This window comes from Chelonoidis abingdonii, chromosome 2 (assembly GCF_003597395.2).
Source record: "Chelonoidis abingdonii isolate Lonesome George chromosome 2, CheloAbing_2.0, whole genome shotgun sequence".
Lineage (NCBI taxonomy): Eukaryota > Metazoa > Chordata > Testudines > Testudinidae > Chelonoidis > Chelonoidis abingdonii.
This window is the reverse complement of record NC_133770.1, coordinates 175,891,914-175,905,317: the sequence shown is the minus strand read 5'-3', so window position 1 is coordinate 175,905,317 and position 13,404 is coordinate 175,891,914. Positions and strand designations below refer to the sequence as shown.

General features: G+C 38.9%; 1 protein-coding gene across 2 annotated transcripts in view; it reads right to left on the bottom strand.

Moving 5' to 3' along the window:
* GMDS (GDP-mannose 4,6-dehydratase) overlaps window positions 1-13,404 on the bottom strand; it is a 560,814-nt gene that overhangs the window by 240,032 nt on the left and 307,378 nt on the right. The window lies entirely within an intron of this gene.

Here is a 13,404-nt window from a genome sequence, read left to right as displayed (position 1 = left end):
AAGCGCGTCAATCAAGGACAGCAGAAAATCCTTTCCTTGTTGTTGCTGGAATGAGCCATTACTCAAAAATCACTGGGCATTAGCAAATTATTTTTGAGTGTTGCTTTTGTTATAAATGAGGAAGTCGGAAATGTCGTTCCAAAGTGAGGCAACCTGTAATAAGTGTGTGTCCACAGCTGGCACATGATGACATTTTAATAGCTACTGTTGTATTTGGATTTTAAAAAGAAAATGCAACTCTTTATGACTATCTTTTGTGAGATGGACACTTTTTTGTTATCTCTGCATTGCCTAGAAACCCCTTGAATGTTATCTTTTTGCATCTGTAAAACTGAAAACTTTTATTTAAGTTTCTGTTAAATGTAAAAATGGACATGGGCTGTGAACAGAAGTTATAGGTTCTGGGCCCATTGCTGCATCTTCACTGAGGCAAAATTTGAGTTGACTTCAATGAGCGTTTTGCCTGAGTAAGGAGTGCAGGATCAAGACCTTTAATCTTGTAAATCAGATAGTGCCATCTGAAGAAATTATCTACATGAAATGATGACTGAAGGTGCAGACATAACTTTTGCCATGGGAAGTTCAGTGGTTTCAAGAGAGCAGTTATGGGGAAAAAAAAGATTTATTTTAAAAAGACAACTCTAATACTCACTCACACTTCACAAAGTCTTAAGAAAGAAAATGAAAGTTCAGAAACAGATGTTGTTCTCTGGAGCGCTAGATTTACATCAAAGTATCTTCAGTTTAGGCCTAGAGTTTCTGGGATCTAACAAAACGCTCCCCCACTCCCTTATCCACCTCTGTTTAATTAATCACAGTGTGTTTAATCAAAGTCCACTTCCCCCACAAAAAAAAAACCCATTATTTATTTTAGTACTGATATCAACATCAGTAACTGAAAAAGTATGGAACAGAATTCTTATATAAAAGGTAATACTGTCTGGTTACTGTAATGAGAGATTAGACTTGAATGCCTAAATAGTCTAAGTAAACTTAATTATGGCAGCCTAACCAGACTTTAATTGTAATAAATGATTATTTGCACAACATCCCTATTTCTCCAGCAAATTATTATACCTTCTGTCACAAAACTGAGCATATTATCAGATTCCCATAAATTATGCCTGCACTCCTTTTGTCACTGCTGTCTGCCTACTCTACATATGCAACTACATGGTTTATTTAACTCATAGGAAATTAAAACTACTGTACACATTTTATATATAGATTAGCATCTTGCATTTATAGTTTCTTCTTAGTTTCAAGCCTGTATCCAAAACAGTTCTGGTATAAATGCAACTATGTTTCTCAGGGGTTGTTTTTGTTTATTTATTTAAGGCACATAAGAATGAGTGTATGTGAGCGTGTGCGCACACGCAAGAAGATAAATCAGTACAAATGTATAGAGCTGTTTTAATTTCAGTTTAAGACACAAAGGAAAGCATGCTTGCTACTAAGTGTAAGCCAACTAGAACACTTCACTGTCTTATACGCACTTCCTATTCAGTCATCACAACTGAAGTAACAAAATGTCAGTTTTGGGGAGGGAAGACAGATGAGAGTCCTAACTGGAACATTAGATTCAAAATCCCATGAACTCTTTGGGGAAGTTCAGATCTGGATCCAAAATCTGCAGCTCAAGTCCAACCCTCAAAAAAACAAAACAAATTCCTACATAGAAATTCTGAAATACACATAGCCAGAGCCCTTTCTTGCTGGCAGTTACTTATAGGATATGATAGTAATCAAAGCTATATGGGCATTGTTATTAGTGATATTTATTCACAGAACTTAAATAGCATTGAAAGAGAATCAAGGCTGTGGAAAAACTATAGAAAGCCAGGAAGCTAGCATTTAAAAACATATCATATATATCAGACATATTGTAACACCTATGTTCAGTAACAATTCCTTAGGAAATCAGTAAGGAGTCATCCTGTTATTGCTAGATTTTTTAAAAGCTCAGTATGTTTGCATTTAACAATGAGTCTCCTAGTTATTTTTTTCAGAAACACTAACTGTGACGCTCTTAAGGTGTTTTGTAATATATTATATCTTTCCTTCACCCCCTCCCCTCAGTTTATTTCTAGTTTCTGGACTTAAATGTCACCAGCAGCTAATGAAATGGCACCCTATGGCCCCTAGACCCAGAAGCGTACTAGGAAAACCCCACTCTAGGACCATCAGGGCTGATGTGGCTCTACCGTTACCCCAACCACGTGAGTTTAGGGAAGACGGACAAACTCAGCTGGCAGAAGCAGTGACAAGGAGCTGCAACAGGGACCTTGGGACAAATGATGACATCATGAGCATCCAATTAATTTTTGTATCTCTAACGATAGCCATTCTCTCCCGTGTGCAGATTGGCTGCTTCCTCCAATCTTTCCTGCCTCCTCACTAGGTCTACACTAGAAGGGGGTGTTGATCTAAGATATGCAACTTCAGAATAGCTGCAGTTGGCGTATCTTAGGCCAATTTACCTGGCTGTGAAGATGGCGGCAAGTTGACCACTGCCGCTTCCCTATCGACTCTGCTTCTGCCTCTCGCTGTGGTGGAGTTCCGGAGTCGATGGCAGAGCGATCGGGGGTCGATTTTATTGTGTCTCTACACTAGACATGATAAAATTGATCCCCGATAGATCGATCGCTACGCGCTGATCCAGTGGGTAGTGTAGACGTACCCAGTCTCTCCACTTCAGCTTCACTCCACATGCTTTCCAAGCTTCTGTTCTTCCCTCCACTTCTTTTTCCTTACCCCCTCCTGAAAAAGTCCCCCCGCTTCTATATTTAGCTAATCTCCGTAGGGGATGAGGGGGAGAGGGGAAGGAAGACAGAGAGACATAGAACTAACAAGCAAACCATCACATCACATTTTCTCTGCCTGTGTGTTATTTCCCTTACCCTGTTCCTGTTTATTGAGATGGTAAGCTCTTTGGGGCAGCAATTTCACATATTCTGTGTTTGTACAATGCCAAGCACAATGGGGCCCCAATTTTGGTTGGAGTCTGTAGACACTACTGTAATACAACAAATAATAGTATCTAATTCATTCTCTAAAAGGCTGAGAAGAGGTATGAAATGTTTTCACAATCAGAAATTGCTTCCTGAATGCAGTCACTTAAAAAAATTGCACAGTTCTTTGCAGAATATGCATTGACACATATTAAATTTGTTTATTATTAAAACAAAACATAACAACCCCCCGATCTAAGTTGTACAGTTTCAAAAACACCCCTTAAAAATTCAGGATGCTATTTTCAAAAGAGCTCAACTCCCATGTAGACATTTAAATCAAGCGGCCATATTTTCAGAAGTGCTCAGAACCAAATGGCTCCCATTGAGAATCCATTGGGAGCTGCTGGGTGATATACTCTTTGGAACAAACCCCTAGTTTGGGTGATGAACACTTTTGAAAACATGTCCTCAGAACTTTCCCCGCTGACTCTCCCAAGTGCAGATTATCTTCAAATATTTTAAAAGACAGTAACTCCTCACTTAACGTTGTAGTTATGTTCCTGAAAAATGCAACTTTAAGTGAAATGATGTTAAATGAATCCAATTTTCCCATAAGATTTAATGTAAATGCAGGGGGTTAGGTTCCAAGGAAATTTTCTGGGGGCAGACAAAAGGCATTATATACTATGGTTGGAAGTGCCCCTGACTTACCCCACGCAGGCACGGTCTGCTGCAGGCAAGGACGCTAGGAAGCACCTTCGCAGCAGTAGCAACTTCCCTGGAGAAGAACAGGCGCAGACTTTGCCAGGGGATGCTCCAGGCCCGCCTCTTCCCGTCCACGCTCCACTTCAGGCCCACCTCTTCCCAACCCCACTCCACCTCTTCTCCAGAGCACACCACATCCCCGCTCCTCCCCCACCCCCAACAGCTATTTGGTGGTGCTTAAGACTATCTGGGAGGGTGGGAGAGAGGAGGAGGACTGGAGACATGGCACTTCCCTGCTCCTCCCCCTCCCTCCCAGCGCTTCGCACTTAGGACTTTCTGGGAGAGACGGGGAGGAGTGGAGACACCGCGCTTCCTCGCTCCTCCCTCCCTCCCAGAAAATCCTAAGCCGCCAAACAACTGTTTGGTGGTAGGGGATGTGCTGGGAAGGACGGGGAGGAGGCAGAGAAATGGAACTTGTGCAATGCTCCCTTGTAAAGTTGCTGCTCTTTCACAGAATCTTAAAAGCAGTGGAAAGAGCAGGCAGCCAAACAATGTACAAGGGAGCATTTCACAACTTTAAATGAGCATGTTCCCTAATTGAGCAGTGACGTAACTTTGAAACAACGTGAACTGGAAGGACGTTAAGTGAGGAGTTACTGTAAATCTATTCCCACAGTGTCACTTTACAGGCCAACTTTTCAGGTGAGGTATCTAAATTGTCAACAGAAAGAGACAACTGAAAACCTAAGTCTGCATATATCTCTTTAAACCCTGATTTCCCAAGCTGCTAAGTCCCTCTGGAGTCTAAGTCACACACATTTCCTGCACCTTCCAGTATTAGGCACTGAGTGTGCTGAGATTGAGGGTGAAACTTAGGTGCCTATATCTGAAAATTTTAACTTGCACGACACACATCATTCCAGAATACAAAATCACTGAACTCAATTTTTAAAGAAACCCAGATAGTGCTTTCACTGGAGTGCACCTACCAACACAGCAAAACACAAGACTCTAGCTGGTAGGAGCAGAATTAGCCAAAGCAAGGACCAAAGAACATTCAGAGAACTTTCTACAGTTTTGACTGGACTTTCTTTGCTGTGAGCTGATTGGCTGTTTGCCTCAACTGTCTCCCTTCCCCTCCCCCACACGGTCTTCACCTCAGCTTCACTCCACACCTACTTCCTTCCCCTCTTCCCCTTTGCCCTGTTCCCTCTCTTTTCCCTTTTCTTTCAGTTTATCAGATCCCCTCCTAAGTAAACCCAGAAATAAGTAAATAAATAATAGTGGAACTAACATGATGTTTGCTCCCATTGAATTGTTCACTCTGCTTGTGTGTTAGAACCTTTCCTCCACCCCATGTCTATTTTATTTTGACTGTAAGTTCTTCAGGGCAAGGACCATCTATTACTCTGTGTTTGTATAGCGGGGTTCCATTCATGACTGGCCTTTAAGCACTACTGAAATAAACATGATTAACATCATCATCATCAAAGATAATACATATGAATTGTTAAGACTGTCTTGTTTTGAAAGCATGTTGTGCAGGCTTAAATTACTTTGTGTAAAACAATTAAACCCCCACTTCTCCCATGGTTCAATGTACATAACTGGAGCCATATCAGTAAAACTGCAGATTTCTCCACAGTAGTGGACTGCCCAGGGTTACAAAAACCATGATGTCATGACTTATTTACAAAAAGGCAAAAAATAATTATTTCTGCAATGAAAGTAATGGCCATGACAAATATGGAGACTTAGGACCTGATTCAGCTAGTTACTTAAGTACATTTAATGGGATTACTCATGTTCTTAAAGTTAGTAAATATTTAATTATGTCGCTGCATTAGGACCATAAATAGCAACATAATACACAGATAACTATTTTTTTGTGCTGTCATGTTACTGTCATGACATTTTACCTACTTACGTTTGTGCTGTTAGGGCCTGCTACATAGATAAAGCCCTATCTCTGGGTATGTGTGTGTGTGAGAAAGAGAGAGAGAGAGGTGTGAAACTAGGTCATATTACATATAGACTTAAAAATACCAGAATGTTGTTTAAATCATTGGGGTCAGGTTGAAAGAATTTTGTGCATCTTGCCCATCCTTTGGAATCCAGATGACACTCATCTAGAAAGCTGAATGGATTCTACTCTCAGATATTTGCATTCAACTTCTACCAGTGTCGATAAACTGTAATATGCATATTTGTGAAATCTAATATGCAAAAACAGTGCTTCTTTCTTCTGATCACATTCTTTGAAGTCTGTTATGACGAAAAATATACGACTTAAGTGAACGCTGAGATAAACAATTATAATCAAATGAGAGAATTTGTATAATTAATTGTAATTTTTTAAATGTTAAAACTTTTTATCCTATTCTTCAGGTAAAATTCAGGCCTATGGATACAATTTATAAACAGTTGCTTCTGATTATAAAAACAACTTTGCTGGGAATTGAAATTCTGCTTATTTTGTCAATATTTTTTTTTATTTTTAATGTGCTATCATAGTCAGAAAAGTGGCTATGAAAATTATGTTCTTAGTCAATAGATCTACTCACTGTGTTCTCAGAGTCAAATCTACTTATTTGACTGACAAAAATACATTTTCACTCCTTCTTTATGTCCACAGTAAGGCAAGCACAACTATGAGAAAGTCAGCAAAGTGCTATTCTGTAATATAACATCAGTAAAATTGTCAGCTAAATTCTAATAGCAGAACCTTTATTACTAGTGTTGATGCTTGTGCCAGAATGGCCAGATTTTTGGATCTCTGGTTGAGTGTGCTGGCCTGTTAGACGAGTCATTTTTTAGTTTGTATAAAGTGGATATATTTGATCAGAAAATCATTGAGAAATAATAAACATAGAAGCCCATATTCACAGAGTCGCTCTTCGGAGCAGGACCACATTTTGGAATTAGCTTAGATTAGTACCACTGTGAAAATGCCAGTTGAGTTTTTAGCCTCTAAAGTTCTTCTTTTCGTGTGTACAGATTAGGTATAAGCATACCTGTTGGGAAACCTGAGTTTTTCCAAGGTTGACCAAAGATTCCTACAACATGAAGGACAGAACATTTTAATGGTGATACTCTTGTGATAGAGCTCTGCATGCAAAGTCTATTGGAATTTCAGCAATTTTTGGATACAACAATAAGATGATCTATTGAATGGGCATTTTTCATCATCATGGAGGTTCTTTGCAAAAGTGGTGCTGCTGATTGTATAGACAAATACCTATACAGAGAAAACCAAGAATTACAGTATCAGTAATGTATGCTGTTCACCAAGAATTAAAAGTAAAATTTAGATGTATATATATTTGGAGATGGCTTTCAGTTACACTCTCTCTTTAACTACACCAGCGGTTCTCAGACTGTGGGTCAGGACCCCAAAGTGGGTCGCCAGGGATGGCTTAGACTTGCAGGCTCAGGGCTGAAGCTGAAGCCCGAGGGATTCAGCCCTGGGATGCAGTGCTCAGGTTACAGGCCCCCTGGCTGGGGCTGAAGGCTTTGGGCTTTTGACCCCTTCCCTGGTCACAGCAGTGGGCTTCGGGCTTTGGCTCCTCCACACATGGCAGTGGGACTTGGGCAGGCTCAGGCTTCAGCCCCCCCTCTTCGGGTTGTGTAGTAATTTTTGTTGTCAGAAGAGGGTCACAGTGCAATGAAGTTTGAGAACCCCTGAATTAGACAAACAGACAACTATTTATAGGGTTATAATGGTGCGCTCCACCCTGGCAATTTAAAACAATTAAATGAAGCAGCTATAAAACATAAATAATTTTTTAAAAGTTTAAGGAACAAAATTTTAAAAAGAATCTTACTTGTGAACAATAAGAAATGATTCTTATCCCTAAGGTATTAAAATGGTCCATGGTACAAGCAAAGGTTTAACAAATAAGTCTTGCAACCTTCTCTCTGATTACTGCAATTTATATAGAGAACAGTCACAGTGTATTTAGATAATCACACAGTATATGCATATTTTTTCACACAGCCGCAAGATCAGACTATTTGACTGTTGCTTATTTTGGAATTCTAGGTTTGCCAACGGGCTTTCATTAACATGTCTGTCTCTATAAACTTCAAGACACACTGAGGTTTTCTATAAAAGTGCAACAATAAATCCATAATCAACCCTTTGTTGAGCTGCACACACTTGGACACTATAAAATACAACTGAGATCCAATGGTTGGACCCTCTGTATAAAATGAAGCAGCTTCAATTTCAATGGTGTTTGAGACATGGAAGTGTTACTATTTTTTACCCATGGCCATGTAAATATGAACATTTAATGCTGCGGACTTCTTTGATTAGACATGCATTCTCACCACACAGCTGCAAACCTTTTTTCCTTCCTACTATTCCTCCTAGATAAAACCATGCTATTTTGCCTCAGTGCTAAACTCAATCCTGGTCTTTGCTGCCAGTTCACCTCCAGCTGCCTGTACAGAGTTTCACACTAAACCCCTTGTTTATGTCAGTGCTGCAATTAAGCCCAGGCCAAGAAGAGAAGTCCCTCAGAGGGTGGCAAAAGTGCAAGACTAAGAATTGATTTTCAGCTTCTCCTTCTCTATAATCTATCCACACACCCCTTCCCAAGAACAAAAAATGACAATGCTTACCTCCCCAACCACCAATTTTTTTTGTTTGTTTGTTTGTTTTGTTTTCAGTGGTCATTTTGGGGCATTTTCACAAATTGAATCCTGTTTCCAAATTGGCCAGTGAAAAGTTTTAGCCATGCTGAAATCATTTCCAGTGCTAAATTGGGAAACTTGAGGCAGCTGGGCAATCTTACAGCTGGCTAAACTGCAGCTTGCAATAAAAAGCAGTGTGAATAAGGTATATTGAAGCTAAATTGGATTCGTTTATTTTGTAGGGAGAGTTGGGGGAGAGGAATTAATGAACAGAAATTAAATTAGCTCAACCAAGCTTTTAAAAATATACTAAAAAATACCTGACCTGCTATGAACCTTTTAATAAGCAGGAACCTTTGGGCTAACAGAACCAATTTAGCTTCAGTTTCATTCCCTGCAAAGGCCTAGGTTCTGGAGGGTGAATACTACTAAACTTGATAAGAAATCAGATTTAATGTGAACAAGGTAAATGTTTGTTTCTGTTAACCAAAGTCAGCCCTGCACAAAGACACCATTATGGCAAATCCAGCCTAAGACAATATGCAGCCCAAATACAGAGGTCACACTGACTGATGAAAATATTTAATTAACTAATCAGCAGATACCTAAAGAAAAAATAAACATGCCTTTTTATCCCCGCTGCTGAAACTCTCTCCCCTGAAATCAAAAGAAATCATGGCCTATCCTGTTTTGGATAGATTATCGATTAACTTTAAAAACTCTAATACCATAATTCATTACAATAATATTTTATTCACATACTCCCTAATCTGATCTCAGTGTTGCTTCAATGAAGGAAACACTCTATGGCTATACATAGCACCTTTTAATGCTGATTGTGGAATTGGAGGCAATATAGATATCTATTTCCCCATAGCAGAGCTCCAGAAAGACTGGAGCCAGATCATTATTATAGTTAACCTACTTCAGAGGCCCCCTGGTTGTAAGAAGTTTCCCCTGTATCTCACAACCAGTATATGTTCTAATTTTATATCGATGTACAATAAAGGTAAATTCTTCTATTCATATTCTATAGATAGCTATGTTTAATCCTCTAAACTACACAACGATATCTCTAATAATAGTTTGTACTAATATAACGACTTCCAGAGGATCTGCAATTATCAATGACTTTATCTTCACTCATGTGAAGCACACCCATTTATGTTCATTTTACCAATGAGGAAACTGATGAGTAGAGAGTTTAACTCATTTAACCCAGGGTCTCATGGGAAGTCAGTGGCAAACAGAACATGTGACAAACAAAACCATCAAACCCTTCCATTCCAAGTAAAGCCTTACTGAAGTAATTGCAATTACTAAGGCAGCAGCAAAAAGAATTGTAAGTAACAAAATCCTCCTCATATAAATCTTTAACTTACCTACAGTACTTCTTTTACATCTCCGGAACCTTCAAAATAAACCTGTATACTACAAATCTCTTGAGGCATCAAAGACTTTAAAACACATTTGTTATGGCAAACTTCCAGCTACATAGGCACTCCGCCATTCCACCCCCCCCCACCACCAAGTGTGAGTGTATGTGGGAGCTTTCTAGGGTGGAGTGACTAGTTTGTCTGTCCCTCCTCTCTGCTTGTCAAATAGTGCCTACCGTTCTCTTCACCACCACCTCCAAACTATGTGACTCATGATATTAGGAACTTGGTGATGAGAGAAATCAGATTTTCCACCACTCCACCTCAACTTCAGCCAGAGGATACTCACTTCCTCCAAAGCCAGGCACAATGGGAGAGCAGTCTGTGTGTCATTCAGTGTCTAGGTGACTCTGTTCTGGTTACTGAAAGAGACAGAGACAAGGAAACGCAAATTTGTTCCCTTAAGGGCCTGATCTGGAGCGACATCGTGTATCTGTAAAAGCAGCAAAGAATCCTGTGGCACCTTATAGACTAACAGACGCTTTGGAGCATGAGCTCATGCTCCAAAACGTCTGTTAGTCTATAAGGTGCCACAGGATTCTTTGCTGCTTTTACAGATCCAGACTAACATGGCTACCCCTCTAATACTTGACACAGTGTATCTGTAACTCCCAAAGAACTGACTTCTCTCAGCATCAGAGTCTAACTATGATGTCTTCCAAAAGAATATAACTCATTATTTATTATCCATGAACACACTCATTCAGCTGACTGTTTGTGGGAATTTGACCTGCCCTGAGTTCAAATGAGGAGTCTACAAAGAGGGCATGGAAAGTTTATAGCTGTTGCAAGGTGAACAGATGATCGTTCAGTAGTGTAACCTTCACATTTTACCATTCAGATACAGTATCTTTACAGAAAGAGTGGACTCTGCAGACATCATGAAGGAAAAATCCAAAAAATGAATAAAAAAATAATATAAATCAAAGATTTAAATATCCAAATCAAACAATATAATGACAATTCTTCCGCCCTGATTAATATTCAGGCACAAAGTATTAACTGGGACTTTACAAGGCCTCCACTTGTGCACATCTGCATTGGGCATTTTAATAATTTGTGAGCAGATTTAGAATTTGCACCTACAAAACAAATGAGAAGAAATAGGTATTCTAACAGTTGTATGTAACTTTTAGAATTATTCATTTATACGTGCAGATTTTTCACATGCAGGTGCATGTATGTACATGCATATTTGTGTGTGTGTCCAAGTGGAGGCAAATGGGTGGAAATCAGCCCCTAAAATGTTTATATAAACAAATATTGAATCTATAAATATTTACTTAAACTGAAATGGAATCATTATCTAATTAAACAAAGTGACTTGTAATAAATACTTAAAGAACATTTCAAATCATGATTGTGAAACTTAAAGACAAACTTCATTATCAGTTTCCTTGCTTTCCTGGGAGCATGTCAGTGCCCTAAGAGCGAAGTCCTTTTTTTTTTCTTTTTCTTTAAATAAAAGGTGGTAAAAAAATTTTCTCAATGGACTTGTAGGTGACTTTACTATAATCTGCGGGTCAGTCACACAGCAGTCTACTTAAACTATACTTTCTTCACTTTAAAAGTCTTGAAGACTCATGAGGTCCTGTGATATCTTGCACAATACATCCTGCAAAGTCATGAATAATCATTTGGGCCGCCATCTTGCACTCACTCCATTGAGGAGAAAAATCTCCTGTGGCTACTTATAGTTACTAAATTAATTAATTAGTTAGGCCCATCTGGAAACAAATCTCACTAAACATCTTCATTTTTTTCTTTTTTTGCCAGAATTCAGTTAACTAAACCTTCAGACAAACTTTTTAAACAACGAATAGTTCCCAACAAGCAATGGTGTCTTTACTGTGACCTCTAGTATAAATTCTCCCTAATTTATTATTCATTCCACACCACCTGGGAGAGCCTAAGAGAATAGGTGAGTTTTGCAGTGTCCCAAAGGTGACAGAATTTGGACTCTGGTGAAGTGAGAAAGGAAACGAATTCCAGAGCCTTGATGCGTCACAGTATCAGCCCATTTCTGATTCAGCCAGATGTGAAGCTTTAAAAGTTTTGGTTGAGATTTAAAATGCCTCCTTGGACACAGCTTAAATCAGATACAGAAGGAAATTCACCCTAGTGCAGAGTGCTTGCACAAGACCTTATGCCTCTCAAAGTCCCTTATAAGCCCTTAATATGGGTTTTAAATGGTATGCAGCCTTGAGCAAGTGCATTGTACAAGGACCCTTAGGCCCAACTCTCAAAGGGATCCTCTAAGGCAGCTGCTTATAGTTGTGCAACTGAAATCAATGAATGCTGTTGAGACTGACCCTTTGCAGGACTGGGGACTAAATCAGCACCAAATGTTTTAAATTCTTGGTTGAACTGAGCATAGTTTAAGTTTTTAAATGTTTTTTTACCTTGAACATTTTTAATTTCCTCCTTTGAATATAGCTTACTGTTCAAGGAGGCATCTTAAAGGCAGAAGAAATCCCGAATTGTGACTATAACATAGCAGGCCATATAACACATTGCAGAAACTTTCAACTCTGTTTGCAAGTTGGTTTTTTGGAAAGATCTGCAACACTTTTCAAATGAGAACAATTTGGTCTATCAGCATAAGGTTTTCTGATAAGGAAAATGGTTATCTGACAATATATTGACATTACTGACTGTCAGATTTATTATGCCAGTTCCAGATAGGATATTTAATGCAAAGTACTCTATCAGTTTATAAAAAATTAGTTACTACACAACAGCAAATACATAAGGCCCAGTCCTGGTCTTTGCTATGGCAGTGTAAACCAGCCAGAAATGCTGGCTTTAATTGACCTGGCCAATATTTTCCCCCAGTGTGAAGGAATCCCCAGGTGGCATAGAGCTGTCTGAGCGTTATCTATGCCACCCCCATGTCTCCTGATATAAAGAGAGTATATCTCCACATTCTCCAGCTATCAGAATGACCCATTAGAGCCACTGGCAACTGGGTATAAGATACAGCAGCCCTGAGGCTGAGGCACAGTCTTCAGCCTGCTCCCTCCAGTCATTTTTGCTCTCTCCTCTTAGCGAGCTGTACTGACCACAGCATGGAAACAGCCCAGGATCATAGATAAAAGCTTTAAATGTTGTTAAGTTCCCTTAAAATAGTAATCCTCGATGCAGCCTGCAAAATTTCCCTGATTTTTTTTTTAATTTTAATGTAGGATTTAATTTTTTAACTCCAATGTTTAATAAACAAAGCTGCTTTTGAACCAGACAAAGGTTAAAAGGAAAGGTTATTTTCTCAGACAAGTCTTCTACCTTATTTTGTCATATGGCACTCCTAGAACTTAATTACTGATAAAAATTTACATACAGTGTGCCCGTTTAGCCTAAAAAATCCCAGAGAGCCTTACAAACTGTATATAACAAATCAACTTAAATTCAATTTAGTATAAAAAATTTCTCAGACCTTGTATGTCATACTGAAGCCCAGGGCAATTTTGTTGTTTTTTTAAACAGCTGGGTTATAAACCCAAGAAAATAGACTCTTGTAATGGAAATACTCAGAGACCCTTAATTATATTGACACAAACAGGCAGCACTGTGTTAAGATTTCTAAAACACATTTTGAAAGCCAGGTTACTAAATCTATATGAAGTTAACAGATCTACTTATGTATTTTGTTAACCCATACACATTTCATTATT